This window comes from Hordeum vulgare, chromosome 6H (assembly GCF_904849725.1).
Source record: "Hordeum vulgare subsp. vulgare chromosome 6H, MorexV3_pseudomolecules_assembly, whole genome shotgun sequence".
NCBI classification, from domain to species: Eukaryota; Viridiplantae; Streptophyta; class Magnoliopsida; order Poales; family Poaceae; genus Hordeum; species Hordeum vulgare.
The window spans coordinates 161,381,325-161,393,210 of NC_058523.1; the positions used below are offsets into that span (position 1 = coordinate 161,381,325).

An 11,886-nucleotide genomic window follows, 5' to 3' on the forward strand; every position below is an offset into this window, starting at 1 on the left:
TTTTTCAAAAGGATCTTTTTATTTTGTGATAATAACTTTTTTTTGATTGGAAATGGCATTTGTGTGTACAACATATTTTTCATAAGTATTTTTTGAATAATATTTTTTTATTGTTTTTTGTGAAAATTGCTTCATGTGTTATTGTGCGTCATTTTTATATGGATTTTTAATAATTGTCGATGATAAGGTTAAATGTTAATTTTTTTAATTTTTTTTGATATATGCATAAAAATTGTAATACTTTTTAAGAAGTATTGTTTTTATGAATTTTCAACTTTTGTTTGAAAAGGAATCTTTTTAAAATGAATATTTTTTTTGAACATTTTATGAATTTTGGGCTTGGCCCAAACGACTTGCAGTACAATAACAATTGGCGCTATTAAAAAAGGCATTCTCGTTTGGTAATTTTATGCTGAGTTTCTGCATGTTTTGAATAAGCTGAAAGTCTAGTTGAATCGGGAGATGACAGCATGCAACAACACAAATAGAGGATGCAAACTCACCAGGTCTTCAACAGAATGACAACCACATGTTGAACATGATGAAACAATCGTTTAGAGCTGCAACCAAACCTTCTAAACGCCCCCATCTTTCTCCAACCACACCAAACAACTTCTTAAACAATTAATAAGATGAAATATTTTACCAAAACAACGGGCACACGCAACGTGCGCACCACAAAGACCTAGCAGGGCATTGCATTGAGCATCAAAATATCTGTGACAACAGCACTCACAACGCAAGAGGGTTTAAGAAGAATCGCGTTACAAATAACATCATGGGTTTTTTCTGAAAGCAGAAAAATACAGTGTCAAAACTGGATTCTCCAGGTGAGCCTAGGCGCTCTGATAGTGATGCAGCTTGTAGAGCAAAACTTTTCCACCAGCATGCCCGATGGAGAGGAACCCGCTCCCTGCGCTGAAGTCCAGGCACCTCGGGGTACTGGAGGGTGAATCAAGGCCCCGGCCAGTTCTGGTACACGGTGAAGGACGGGACGTGCACGAACCTCATCCCATTCCTGTCCCTGCCTGAGCTTATCGCCAGGATCTGGCCGTCGTGGTTGAACTTCATCTGGCCCGTCTCGGTCGTGAGGTTCTCGATCGTCTTCAGCGGCTTCCTCTTCCCTCCAAGGAACTCGTCCTAGAAAATGGTGCGTTTCTAGTTGCTCCGTTCCATCACTATAACCCTCCATTCCGTTCGGAGACGAGGCGAGCCCACCGTCACCATGGCCAAGCTTCATGTTGGCGCTGCCAGCACCCCGCGCCACCGCTCCTCCTCCGGCGCCAAGGCCGCCCGCCAACCGCAGCTCCGTGGGCTCCTCCTCGTGTGCGCGTGATCGATGGATGACCGCCTCGGGCCTCTCCCCGCTGCTCACCAGGAGACCGGAAAGCTCCTCACCTGCGACTACAAGGACGACGCCATTTCCCACACGACGCAGCAGCTGGACCCCGCGCCGCCCGAGGGCCTCGCCATCGCCGCGCTCGACCTCCCCGACCCCAACAACGACGCCGCCTCCTCCTCCGCCGTCTCCGCCCCTCCCCTCGACGCGTTCCCCGCCCCCGCCTAGTTTGCAGTTGCGACAAAAGTGTACCGATTAAGGCCGTAGTTCATGTATGTGGTAGAGATCAGAAACAGGCATATAATTTACCTGCTCCAGACGGTGTATTCGCAGCAGTTGCCCTGAAAGAAGGAACTGAAGCTGCCGTAGAAGCAGCTACCTCGTTGTAGACTACATTTGTCGGCCGATACCTCGCGAGATGCCTTGCAGCCTACAATACACAAATATGCATGCATGGAAGATTTAGTCAAGAATTCGGTCTAGCAACAATATGGCTCTACTTAACAGTTTTGGGTTTCAGCATCAAGCATGATGAAAGAATAGTTTTGTGTGTCACAACTCACAACACACGGACCCCAAGACATGATTCAACATAATTTTGGGTGTGCACTATATACGGATTAGCAGTCAAGTCAAGGCCCGGTAAAAATTACTTTTTCTGTAAATAAAGTGTTTGTTTTGGGGAGAAGAAGACGATCATGTTGTACACGTTCACGATGCTGCTGCTGGAGCCTGTGGCAAAGTAGGAGCTGTCCTGCGAGGTGCAGAGGCAAAGGCCAGACATGGAGCCTTCATCAACAGCCTTGTGCATACACTTCTTTGTCCTAAGATCCCAGTGGTAAACATGACCGTCCCCACCACTTCAAGTTGGAGATGCTACTGCAACAACACAAATACATGATGCAAACTCACTAGATCCTAGTTAATAAGGTGAAAATGCGGTTCTCCAAGGGCTGCCAGTGGAAGGTGACCCTGCAGGTCGAGCCGGGAGGCGCTCCGGTGGTGAGGACGACGGGGTCCGGTCAGATCCGGGCGGATCTCGTCGGGGTAGATCCATTTTCAGCGGATTTGTCGTGGAGGCGGCCGGATCCGGCGATATTGAGGGTGGACGGCTTCAGCCAGATCCCCCCTCACGGTGAGAGCAGGTCTGCGAGAAGGGCGGCCACCACCAGCTCCTGCTCGCCGAACTCCTCCTTCCGCGTGTGTCCGCTCCAGCCGCCGCGTCTGTCTTGGATCTCGGCGAGCGAGTAGGGATTGGCTAGAGTTCTGCGGGCGATGGCGAGAGCAGGGGAGGAGGCGGGACAGTAGATAAGATAGAAGAAAGGAACTCGAACTAAAAATGAAACGATTTTTCCACTTAATGAAGGACAGCGGGTTGATTTCGAAGAAACAGAGGGGGCTTTTCGAAAAAATGCCACGATGGACGACCATAAACCCTATTTGCTTTTTATTATCATATTACTAGCAAAAAGGCCCGTGCGTTGCAACGGGAGAAAAAATAGTCATAATCTCCAACAATCATGAACTCATTTTGCTACATCACCGAGATACACTATCACATTCAATTTCATGAAATCATAGACATTTTTAAAACTCGTGCACATGTTTGAAATCGTGAACATTTTCAAATTTGTGAATACTTATGAATTCATGAACATTTTCTAATACTCAGTGGTCGATTGCATAGCTAAAATGGCTGAATTTCTCCTCCACCACTTGCCATCATCGTGCCTTGTTGTTGCTGGTAATCTACAAACATAGAAAATTCAAATAGACAATTTCCCCATCAATAAATCCAATATCTCATCAATTTTCAAAACCATACAAATCAATATTTTGCTAAATGAACCAGCATGGAGATGATTAAAGATAATTGATAATGTAGGGGTAGCAGAATTAATCAAATAGGCACCAACATTCCCATCTTGTCTTGGTTGGGAAGTTGGTGAGAGTGGCATATCGTAAGTTCCAACTTAGTAGCATGGTACTATTCTGAAGTTTTGACAAGTGCAGTTGGAGTTGAACGATTTGAAAGTAATTGTGTCTTAATGGCTCTGAATAACCAAAGTGTTATTATTATTTAATTTTTGAGATGAAGGTTGCAGCCAAATACGAGTTGATTCTGCAGATCTAATAGATGAGGCCTCAAATTCAGGCTACTTGATCAAGCCGGCGGTAAGTTTTAAATTTCTCAGTAAATACATTTAGAGCAGTTAAAACAACCTTCCATACAATTTGAAACTTCTTATAATTGTGGTTATATCAAACATATTTGTCACATGGCTGCATGTGACATTTTTTCCGCATTATTCCTTACATGGGTGCTCGCAGTTGCATCGTGATTTCATTAGCTAGTTCTTCTTTTCTCCTCTTTGTCCATCTGTTCATGTGTTGTATCTACCAAACAGAGGTGCATCTCAGATCATCATACTACCTATCAATAGCAAGTTAGAGATCTATTTTGAGAGGGAAGGCCTGTTGGGAGTGTGTCTGAAACTGAAAACACTTTAAATATGGCATTGCCATCAGACAATTATTATTCGCTAGCATGTTACACCATGGCATTTGCGAAATAAAAGGTGTTCTACACTATTTGGAAGCAGAAATTAAGCATGCTGGCGGCATGGGCGGAGCGGTTTCGCGCGCTCGACGGCGTCAACGAGGTGATGCCGGATCTGCAGAGTCTGCTGGAGTACAACTTGATGAGGCGAGCTCGCCTCGGGCTGCCGCTGACGCCGCCACCACAGCACCAATAGATATAAATCTCTATATATAAATAAGGCCAGTATCAGGGCTACTCCTACACCACGTGCAAATAGCCTGTACCAATAACCGAGCATATATCCCTACTCTATTACGACGTGTATTCTACCTTCTGTAATGCACTTTCTCTACCGTAACATGGTAATTTAGTGAATACCGTTTGCCCCTAATGGTGTACGGGTTGAGATTCTCTGCTGTAACATCCTTGGCACTGTTATTGGTAACATCATGTGCTGAATTTGATCTCAATTCAACAATTATGCACTATCATAAAAATATATAAAACATGTATTCCCAAAATCATCTAGATACAGTGAAGAAAATCATCTCATCTTGAAAGGAGAAGACCACATATATAATGAACAACGTGACCCCAAAAAGCCTCTCAAGTTTGAAGACTTTGCAGTGGACGTTAGATACATCTAGAGTGCTCCAGATATCCTCCGTTATCCTAGTGGCAGCACAATATGTGAAACTGAACATCATTACAAAATCAAAAGAAAACAATATTGGTAGAAAATATCAGTTTCAAAGTGGCGACTGATATTTGATACCACAAGGGACCTTTCGATAATTCTAAACAAGCTACATATCCTCAATGTCTTGCTCAGATGATGTGGGGCGACCTTCATACCCCAGTTTTGCTCCTAAGCTTCCTGTGATAACGTTGGATTTTAGCCGTATCTCCCTCATCATGCCTTAAAGTTGCTCATCCTTTGGATCACACAAAGGATAGTTGCTCACACGTGCAGCTAGTTGCTCCATGTATTTCCTCACCCGAGCTGAGAATGCATCTTGATCGAGGCGAATTACTGACATCCACACATCCAAGCAGCCCTGATAGAATCCCAGTTCTTCGCCTACCTGGAAACCATTCTTTAAGCCAACCTGCCTCCCCTCTTCCTTTCCAGATACCAGGCCATCATCATTCCCATTTCTATAACCCTCTTGATAATGTGTCTCATCTAAGGCTAATGCTGGTTCAAGAAAATCCATGGTATGAAACAAAGTCGAATATCTTCCGCGGGATTAGAAAGAAAATCCATGATATTCAGCTTGCAAAGATGTAATTCCAAGAAATATGCTCCATCAACAAAATAAAGGTTGCAGCAGTCAGTAACTATATAAGTACATGTTATTGGTAAAGAGAAAAAACTCATGATTGAAAGTAACGTTATAGATCAAGGGAAATCATACTCTTCCTAAAATATAAACTAAATGTTGCTGCAGATTGAATGAAGACAATACAAATGATTGATTAAAACTCAACAATAAAATAACTTCGAAACATTACACACGAAAAGTGAAAGTAGTCCTAACTTCAATCCCCATTCTTCCTTTGCTCCTACAAGGATAAGTAGGGAATTTATCCTCCCACTGTCTAATAGATACGTACATTTTATTTTGTTCTAATAAGTAAGACTCTATATTCTGCAGGTTATATGGTACTAATGACTACGGCCACAAATAAAAACAGCAAGGGCTACATTCTACAACCACTCCATATCATAGTTCGTTTATCAGAGATCCCTCTTGTTAGATAAAAAGTAAATTTATATGGCCCCAAAACAAAATATGTTGTCTACAAGTTACTATTTTATCAGCATCGTGATTATCAGGACGCAACATTCCTATCTCAGAGTCACAGTGAGTGAGTCAGTCATATAATCATGTGTTTGACAAAAGAGGGGATGCCCATAATCAAAATCTGGTTGCTCTATCCATCAAATAGTAACACGCCAAAACCTAGGCCCCCCAATCTTATATCATGAGAAGGAGGGATTTCCTCCAAATTGATTTTTTTCTTCCCTCTATCCTAAACCGTCTTACAGTTCAACGAACAACCGAATCCCTAAAATCTAAACTTAAACATAACTTCTATGGTTAATTTCATGTGTACATCAGTGCGTACACCTAATCCAAAAGGGGGAGGAAGTAGGGGGAGCGACTGCCGACGGGCCGCAGCCGGCAGACTGACGGCGAAGATCAGAGAAACACCATAGTACAATTATTTGGAAGAGAAATGAGAGGAGGGAGTTCACCGCAGTGTGTGCGCACCTTCGTCTTGCGATAGCCAGCCTCCCCCGGCGGTCGCGCGGCGCGGTCGGGTGGACGGTCGGATCCGGGACGGGGAATGCGCGTGGGGATCGGGTCTGGTTGGATTTGGGCTGGGATTATCTTTCTAATCCGGCGGCGATGTCGGTGGTACGACGGGCTTCGGTATTTAACGGAGGTGGGGGAGTGGAGTGGCCGATGGAAGGAAGGAATGGGGGTGGTGTGGGGGCGCCGCGAGCGGGACGGGGGAGATTTCGTCGCTGGCGCTCACGCTGACGGCCGCCGCGGGCAGGACGGGAAAGGTGCGGGACGGGGAAGATGACTAAAAACAGGACTGCAGGTTGATTCCGAGAAAACAGAAGGGTTTTTATGTAAAAATTGCACGACGGACGGACGAAACGTTTTTTCCCACTTAAAAAAGGACTGCGGGTTGATTAACTGAAAATGGAGGAACTTTTTTGCAAAAATACCACGACGGACGACCAGAAACCCTATTTACTTTATTATTAGAGAGAGATATTGCGAGCTATGTCATGCGTGCATCCGTGATGTTTTGAAGTTGTCATCATACATATATTGTTAGCATGTACTCCCTCCGTTCCGAAATATAAGTCTTTCTAGAGATTTCACTAATTGACTACATACGGATGTATATAGACATACTTTAGAGTACAGATTCATTCATTTTGCTTCGTATATAGACACCTAGTGAAATATCTTAAAAAACCTTATATTTAGGTACGAAGGGAGTAGTACGTGTTTTTTGTGTGTCGGAACTGAGACATGGACTCCTAATCTCACGTGGGGCATTAGGAGTCCTCATTATAGGTATTTTTCCCATCACAAAGGGAGATGACAGGTGGATTTTTGTAATGGAGTATTGATTAGGGATCGATGGAGTATTGATTGTGGGCAGGCAGCAGCGCGTAAGGACGCAGTACGTAGTGGTACGTAGCAGGCACCGGCCTGGCCTGCATGCAAGCATGGACGCGGCGAGGTCGCAACCACCAACGACAATGGGAGATTAGGGCTCTCTAATGTACGTCTTTTTGCAGGCGATCACGTGTTGGTTTATTGTTTCCATTTTTGTGCAGTATTTTCCATTAAAATTCTTGTAAATATGTTGAAAAAAATGATGTATCTTTTTTTTCAATCACAAGGGAAGAAGGCACGTGGATTTTGTAATGGTTGACACTTCTTTTTATGTAACGTGGGTGTTGAGACATTCTTTTTATTTTTTTGGAAACCGGTGGAGGCTTTCCATGTTTTTTTCCTTAATGTTAGATCATCTATTTTAATAGATATCTTTCCTTTCTTTTTTTATATTTGTATAACACTAATGTTAACATGTCAGGTGCCTTTTTTTTGTCAGACAGGGACTATCTATGTTACATAAGTTTTTCTTTTATCCTGAACATAAATTCTACGATCCAACGGTGTAATTAAATTTAATGATGTGGATTAATGAGAGAACTTGAATGGTGCCTCCAATTAGTAAATAGGGGATAGGGGATTGCTAGAGTCCAATCATAAGTGCATATGATCCAAGTAGAGAAAGTATGTTAGCTTATGCCTCTCCCTCATATAAAATTACAGTAATGATTATCGATCTTGTTAACAATTGCCTAGGACAATTCTTCACACCGACCCATCATTATTCCACACTCGCTATTTGTAATATATTGTAATATATACTAACTTTATGATAACAAAACCTATTTTTATATTTTAGCTATCTGATGTCATGCAAAGCTATTCTCTTCATATCCACAATGTAGTTTTATTTCTCGTTCCTAGTTGGAAGCAAACGTTCGGCGTACGCAGAGTTGTATCAGTGGCAGATAGGACTTGAGGGAATATTGCTCTCACCTTTAGCTCCTTGTGAGTTAGGACACTCCATACTTATCACTTCCACCTTTGGAAATTGCTACGATGATTCCTTGCATTGGGGATAATCAAGAGTCGGTCTATTGGCCAGGTTAACCACTTGCAGTTATATAATTTGTTAAGTCGATTACTCTTATGCCTATATGACCTTTGTTGGCCTTGAACTTTTCAAAATTAAAACAATTGTATGCCACGTGAAATCCGGCTCTCCCGATAGTGAGGATAAACCAATGGCTATCAACTCGGCTTCAAACATGAAGCACCACTAAACAAGCCTCAAAAGACGGTATTTTTTCCATGTTTATTCAAACTTTGTTCATATTTATTTTATATGATTTGTTATAATACAATTCATTGTCTTGTCAAAGTATATATATTGGTTTTCAGTATCGCATGAGCCGGTGTTCAGACTGGGCCCATTGTAACGTGCTACTTCTCAAACAACAGCGCCAGAAATTGGCACGTTGATGGAGACTTGGCTTGCATTGGTTTTTCTTTGAAGAGGAAAGGGTGATGCAGCACAGGAGCAGTAAGTATTTCCCTCAGTTTGAGAACCAAGGTATCAATCCAGTAGGAGAATCTCGTCAAGTCCAGAGTACCTGCGCAAACACAAAAGAGCTTGCACCCAACGCTATAAAGGGGTTGTCAATTCCTTCAAGATTGATTGCAAAGTGAGATCTGAAGGCGGAAAGTGCAACGAAGTAAAAGAGTAAGGCTGAAAATATGGTGTGAAGTAGACCCGGGGGCCATAGTGTTCACTAGAGGCTTCTCTGAAAATAGCAAATATTACGGTGGGTGAACAAATTACTGTCGAGCAATTGATAGAACCGCGCAAAGTCATGACGATATCTAAGGCAATGATCATACATATATGCATCATGTCCGAGACAAGTAGACCGATACTTTCCGCATCTACTACTATTAATCCACACATCGACCGCTATCCAGCATGCATCTAGTGTATTGAGTTCATGACGAACAGAGTAACGCCTTAAGCAAGATGACATGATGTAGAGGGATAAACTCAAACCAATGATGAAAACCCCATCTTTTTACCCTTGATGGCAACAACACGATGCGTGCCTCGCTACCCCTTCTGTCACTGGGTGAAGTCACTGCACGGTATGAACCCAAAACCAAGCACTTATCCCATTGCAAGAATCATAGATCAAGTTGACCAAACAAAACCCACAACTCGAAGAGAATTACAAGGATATGAAATCATGCATAAGAGAGATCAGAAGAAACTCAAATAAGATTCATAGATAATCTGATCATAAATCCACAATTCATCGGATCTCGACAAACACACCGCAAAGAAGATTACATCGGATAGATCTCCATGAAGATCATGGAGAACTTTGTATTGAAGATCCAAGAGAGAGAAGAAGCCATCTAGCTACTAGCTATGGACCCGAAGGTCTATGGTGAACTACTCACGCATCATCGGAGAGGTCATGGTGTTGATGAGGAAGCCCTCCGTATCCGAATCCCCCCTCCGGCAGGGCACCAGAACGTGCCCCAGATGGGATCTTGCGGAGACATAAGCTTGCGGCGGCAGAAAAGTATTTTTGTGGATCTCCTGATTTTTTTAGGGATTTTAGGGAATTTATAGGCGGAGGAGCTAGGGCAGGGGAGGCCCAGAGAGCCCACAAGCGTGGGAGGCGCGGGCCCCCCTGGCCGCGCCATGGGGGCTTGTGGCCTCCCCCGGGACTCCCTGCCTTGGTTCCCAAGCTTTCTGCGTATCTTCTGTTCCGAAAAAATTCTTTTCGGAAGTTTTATTCCGTTTGGACTTCGTTTAAAATCCTCCTCTGAAAAGGGTCAAAAACACGGAAAAAACAGGAACTGGCACTTGGCACTGAGTTAATAAGTTAATCCCAAAAAAAAAATAAAAGGCATACAAAACATCCAAAGTTTAACAAGATAATAGCACGAAACCATAAAAATTATAGATACGTTGGAGACGTATCAAGCATCACCAAACTTAACTCCTGCTCGTCCTCGAGTAGGGAAGTGATAAAGACTGAATATTCGATGTGGAATGCAACCTAGCATAGTTGTCCTTTGTAACTTCTTTCATGTGACATGAATGTTCAGATCCGTAAGATTCAAAACAATAGTTTGCTATTGACACGAAAACAATAATACTTCAAGCAAACTAGCAAGGTAATCATGAACTTTCGAAATAACAAGGCCAAAGAAAGTTATCCCTACAAAATCATATAGTCTGGCTATGCTCCATCATCCCCACACAACTAATTTAAATCATGCACAACCCCGGTATTGGCCAAGTAATTGTTTTCGCACTCTTACTTTCTCAAACCTTTTTCAACTATTACGCAATACATGAGAGTGAGCCATGGATATAACACTATAGGTGAAATAGAGTGTGGTGGTGGTTGTGAGACAAAAAAGGAGGAGATGGTCACATTGACTCGGCGTATCAAAGTGTTATAGGGATGCCCATTAATAGATATCAATGTGAATGAGTAGGGATTGCCAAACAAAGGATGCACGAGAGCTATAAGTATGTGAAAGCTCAAAAGGAGAACTAGTGGGTGTGCATCCAACTTGCTTGCTCACGAAGACTTTTGAGGAAGACCATCATTGGAATATACAAGCCAAGTTATAAAATAAAGATTCCCACTAGTATATGGTGGTGACAAAACATGAGGCTCTCAATCATGAAGAACATGGTGCTATTATGAAGCACAAGTGTGGAAAAAGATAGTAGCATTGTCCCTTCTCTCTTCTTCTCTCTCTTTTTTTTGGGCTCTTTGGCCTCTTTTTTTATGTGGGCAACTTTGGCCTCTTTTTTTTCCTCACATGGGACAATGCTCTAATAATGATGATCATCACACTTTTATTTACTCACAGCTCAAAGCTCAGAACGATGATGACTCTATAGGAAATGCCTCCGGCAGTGTACCGGGATGTGCAACGATCTAGCTTGGCATATGACGTTGAAACATCTCACTAGCTATCTTACGATCATGCAATGGCAATATGAGAGTGACGGTACAAGTCATGAGACGGAACGGTGGGAGTTGCATGGCAATATATCTCGGAATGGCTATGAATATGCCATAGTAGGTAGATATGGTGGGTGTTTTGAGGAAGGCATATGGTGGGTTTGTGCACCGGCGAAAGTTGCGCGGCACTAGAGAGGCTAGCAATGGTGGAAGGTAAAAGTGCATCTATACCATGGACTCACATTAGTCATGAAGAACTCATATACTTATTGCAAAAGTTTTTATTAGTAATCGAAACAAAGTGCTAAACGCATACTCCGAGGGGAAGGGTTGGTAGGTGTTAACCATCGCGCGATCCCGACCGCAACACAAAGGATGACAATCAATAGATCAATTATGCTCCGACTTCCTAACATAGCGGTTCACCATACGTGCATGTTACGGAAATCACTAACTTCAACACAAGTATTTCTAGATTCACAACACCCTACTAACATAACTCTTTAATATTACCAAATCCACGTCTCAAAACTACTTGAGAGGAATCAAACTTCTCTTTCTACTCAATGCACATGAAGATGGAAGTTTTTGTATCCTCTCTGGGTACCTATCACCTTTGGGACTACTTTCATAGCACAAACCAACTACCAAGTCACGCACCGCTGTGCTCTAAAAGATCTAAGTGAAGCATATAGAGCAAAATTATCTAAGCTCAAAAGATATAAGTGAAGCACAATGAGCATTCTAGCAAATTCACGATGAGTGCATGTATCTCTCAAAAGGTGTGAAGAATGGATGATTGTGACACAACAAAAAGAAAAGACTCCTACGATACAAGACACTCCAAGTAAAACACATATCATGTGGTGA

General features: G+C 42.7%; 1 pseudogene; it reads right to left on the bottom strand.

Annotated features, from left to right (window-relative positions):
* Positions 1–4,530: 4,530 nt before the first annotated feature.
* Positions 4,531–5,118, bottom strand: LOC123402698 (annotated as a pseudogene).
* Between the last annotated feature and the right edge of the window lie 6,768 nt (positions 5,119–11,886).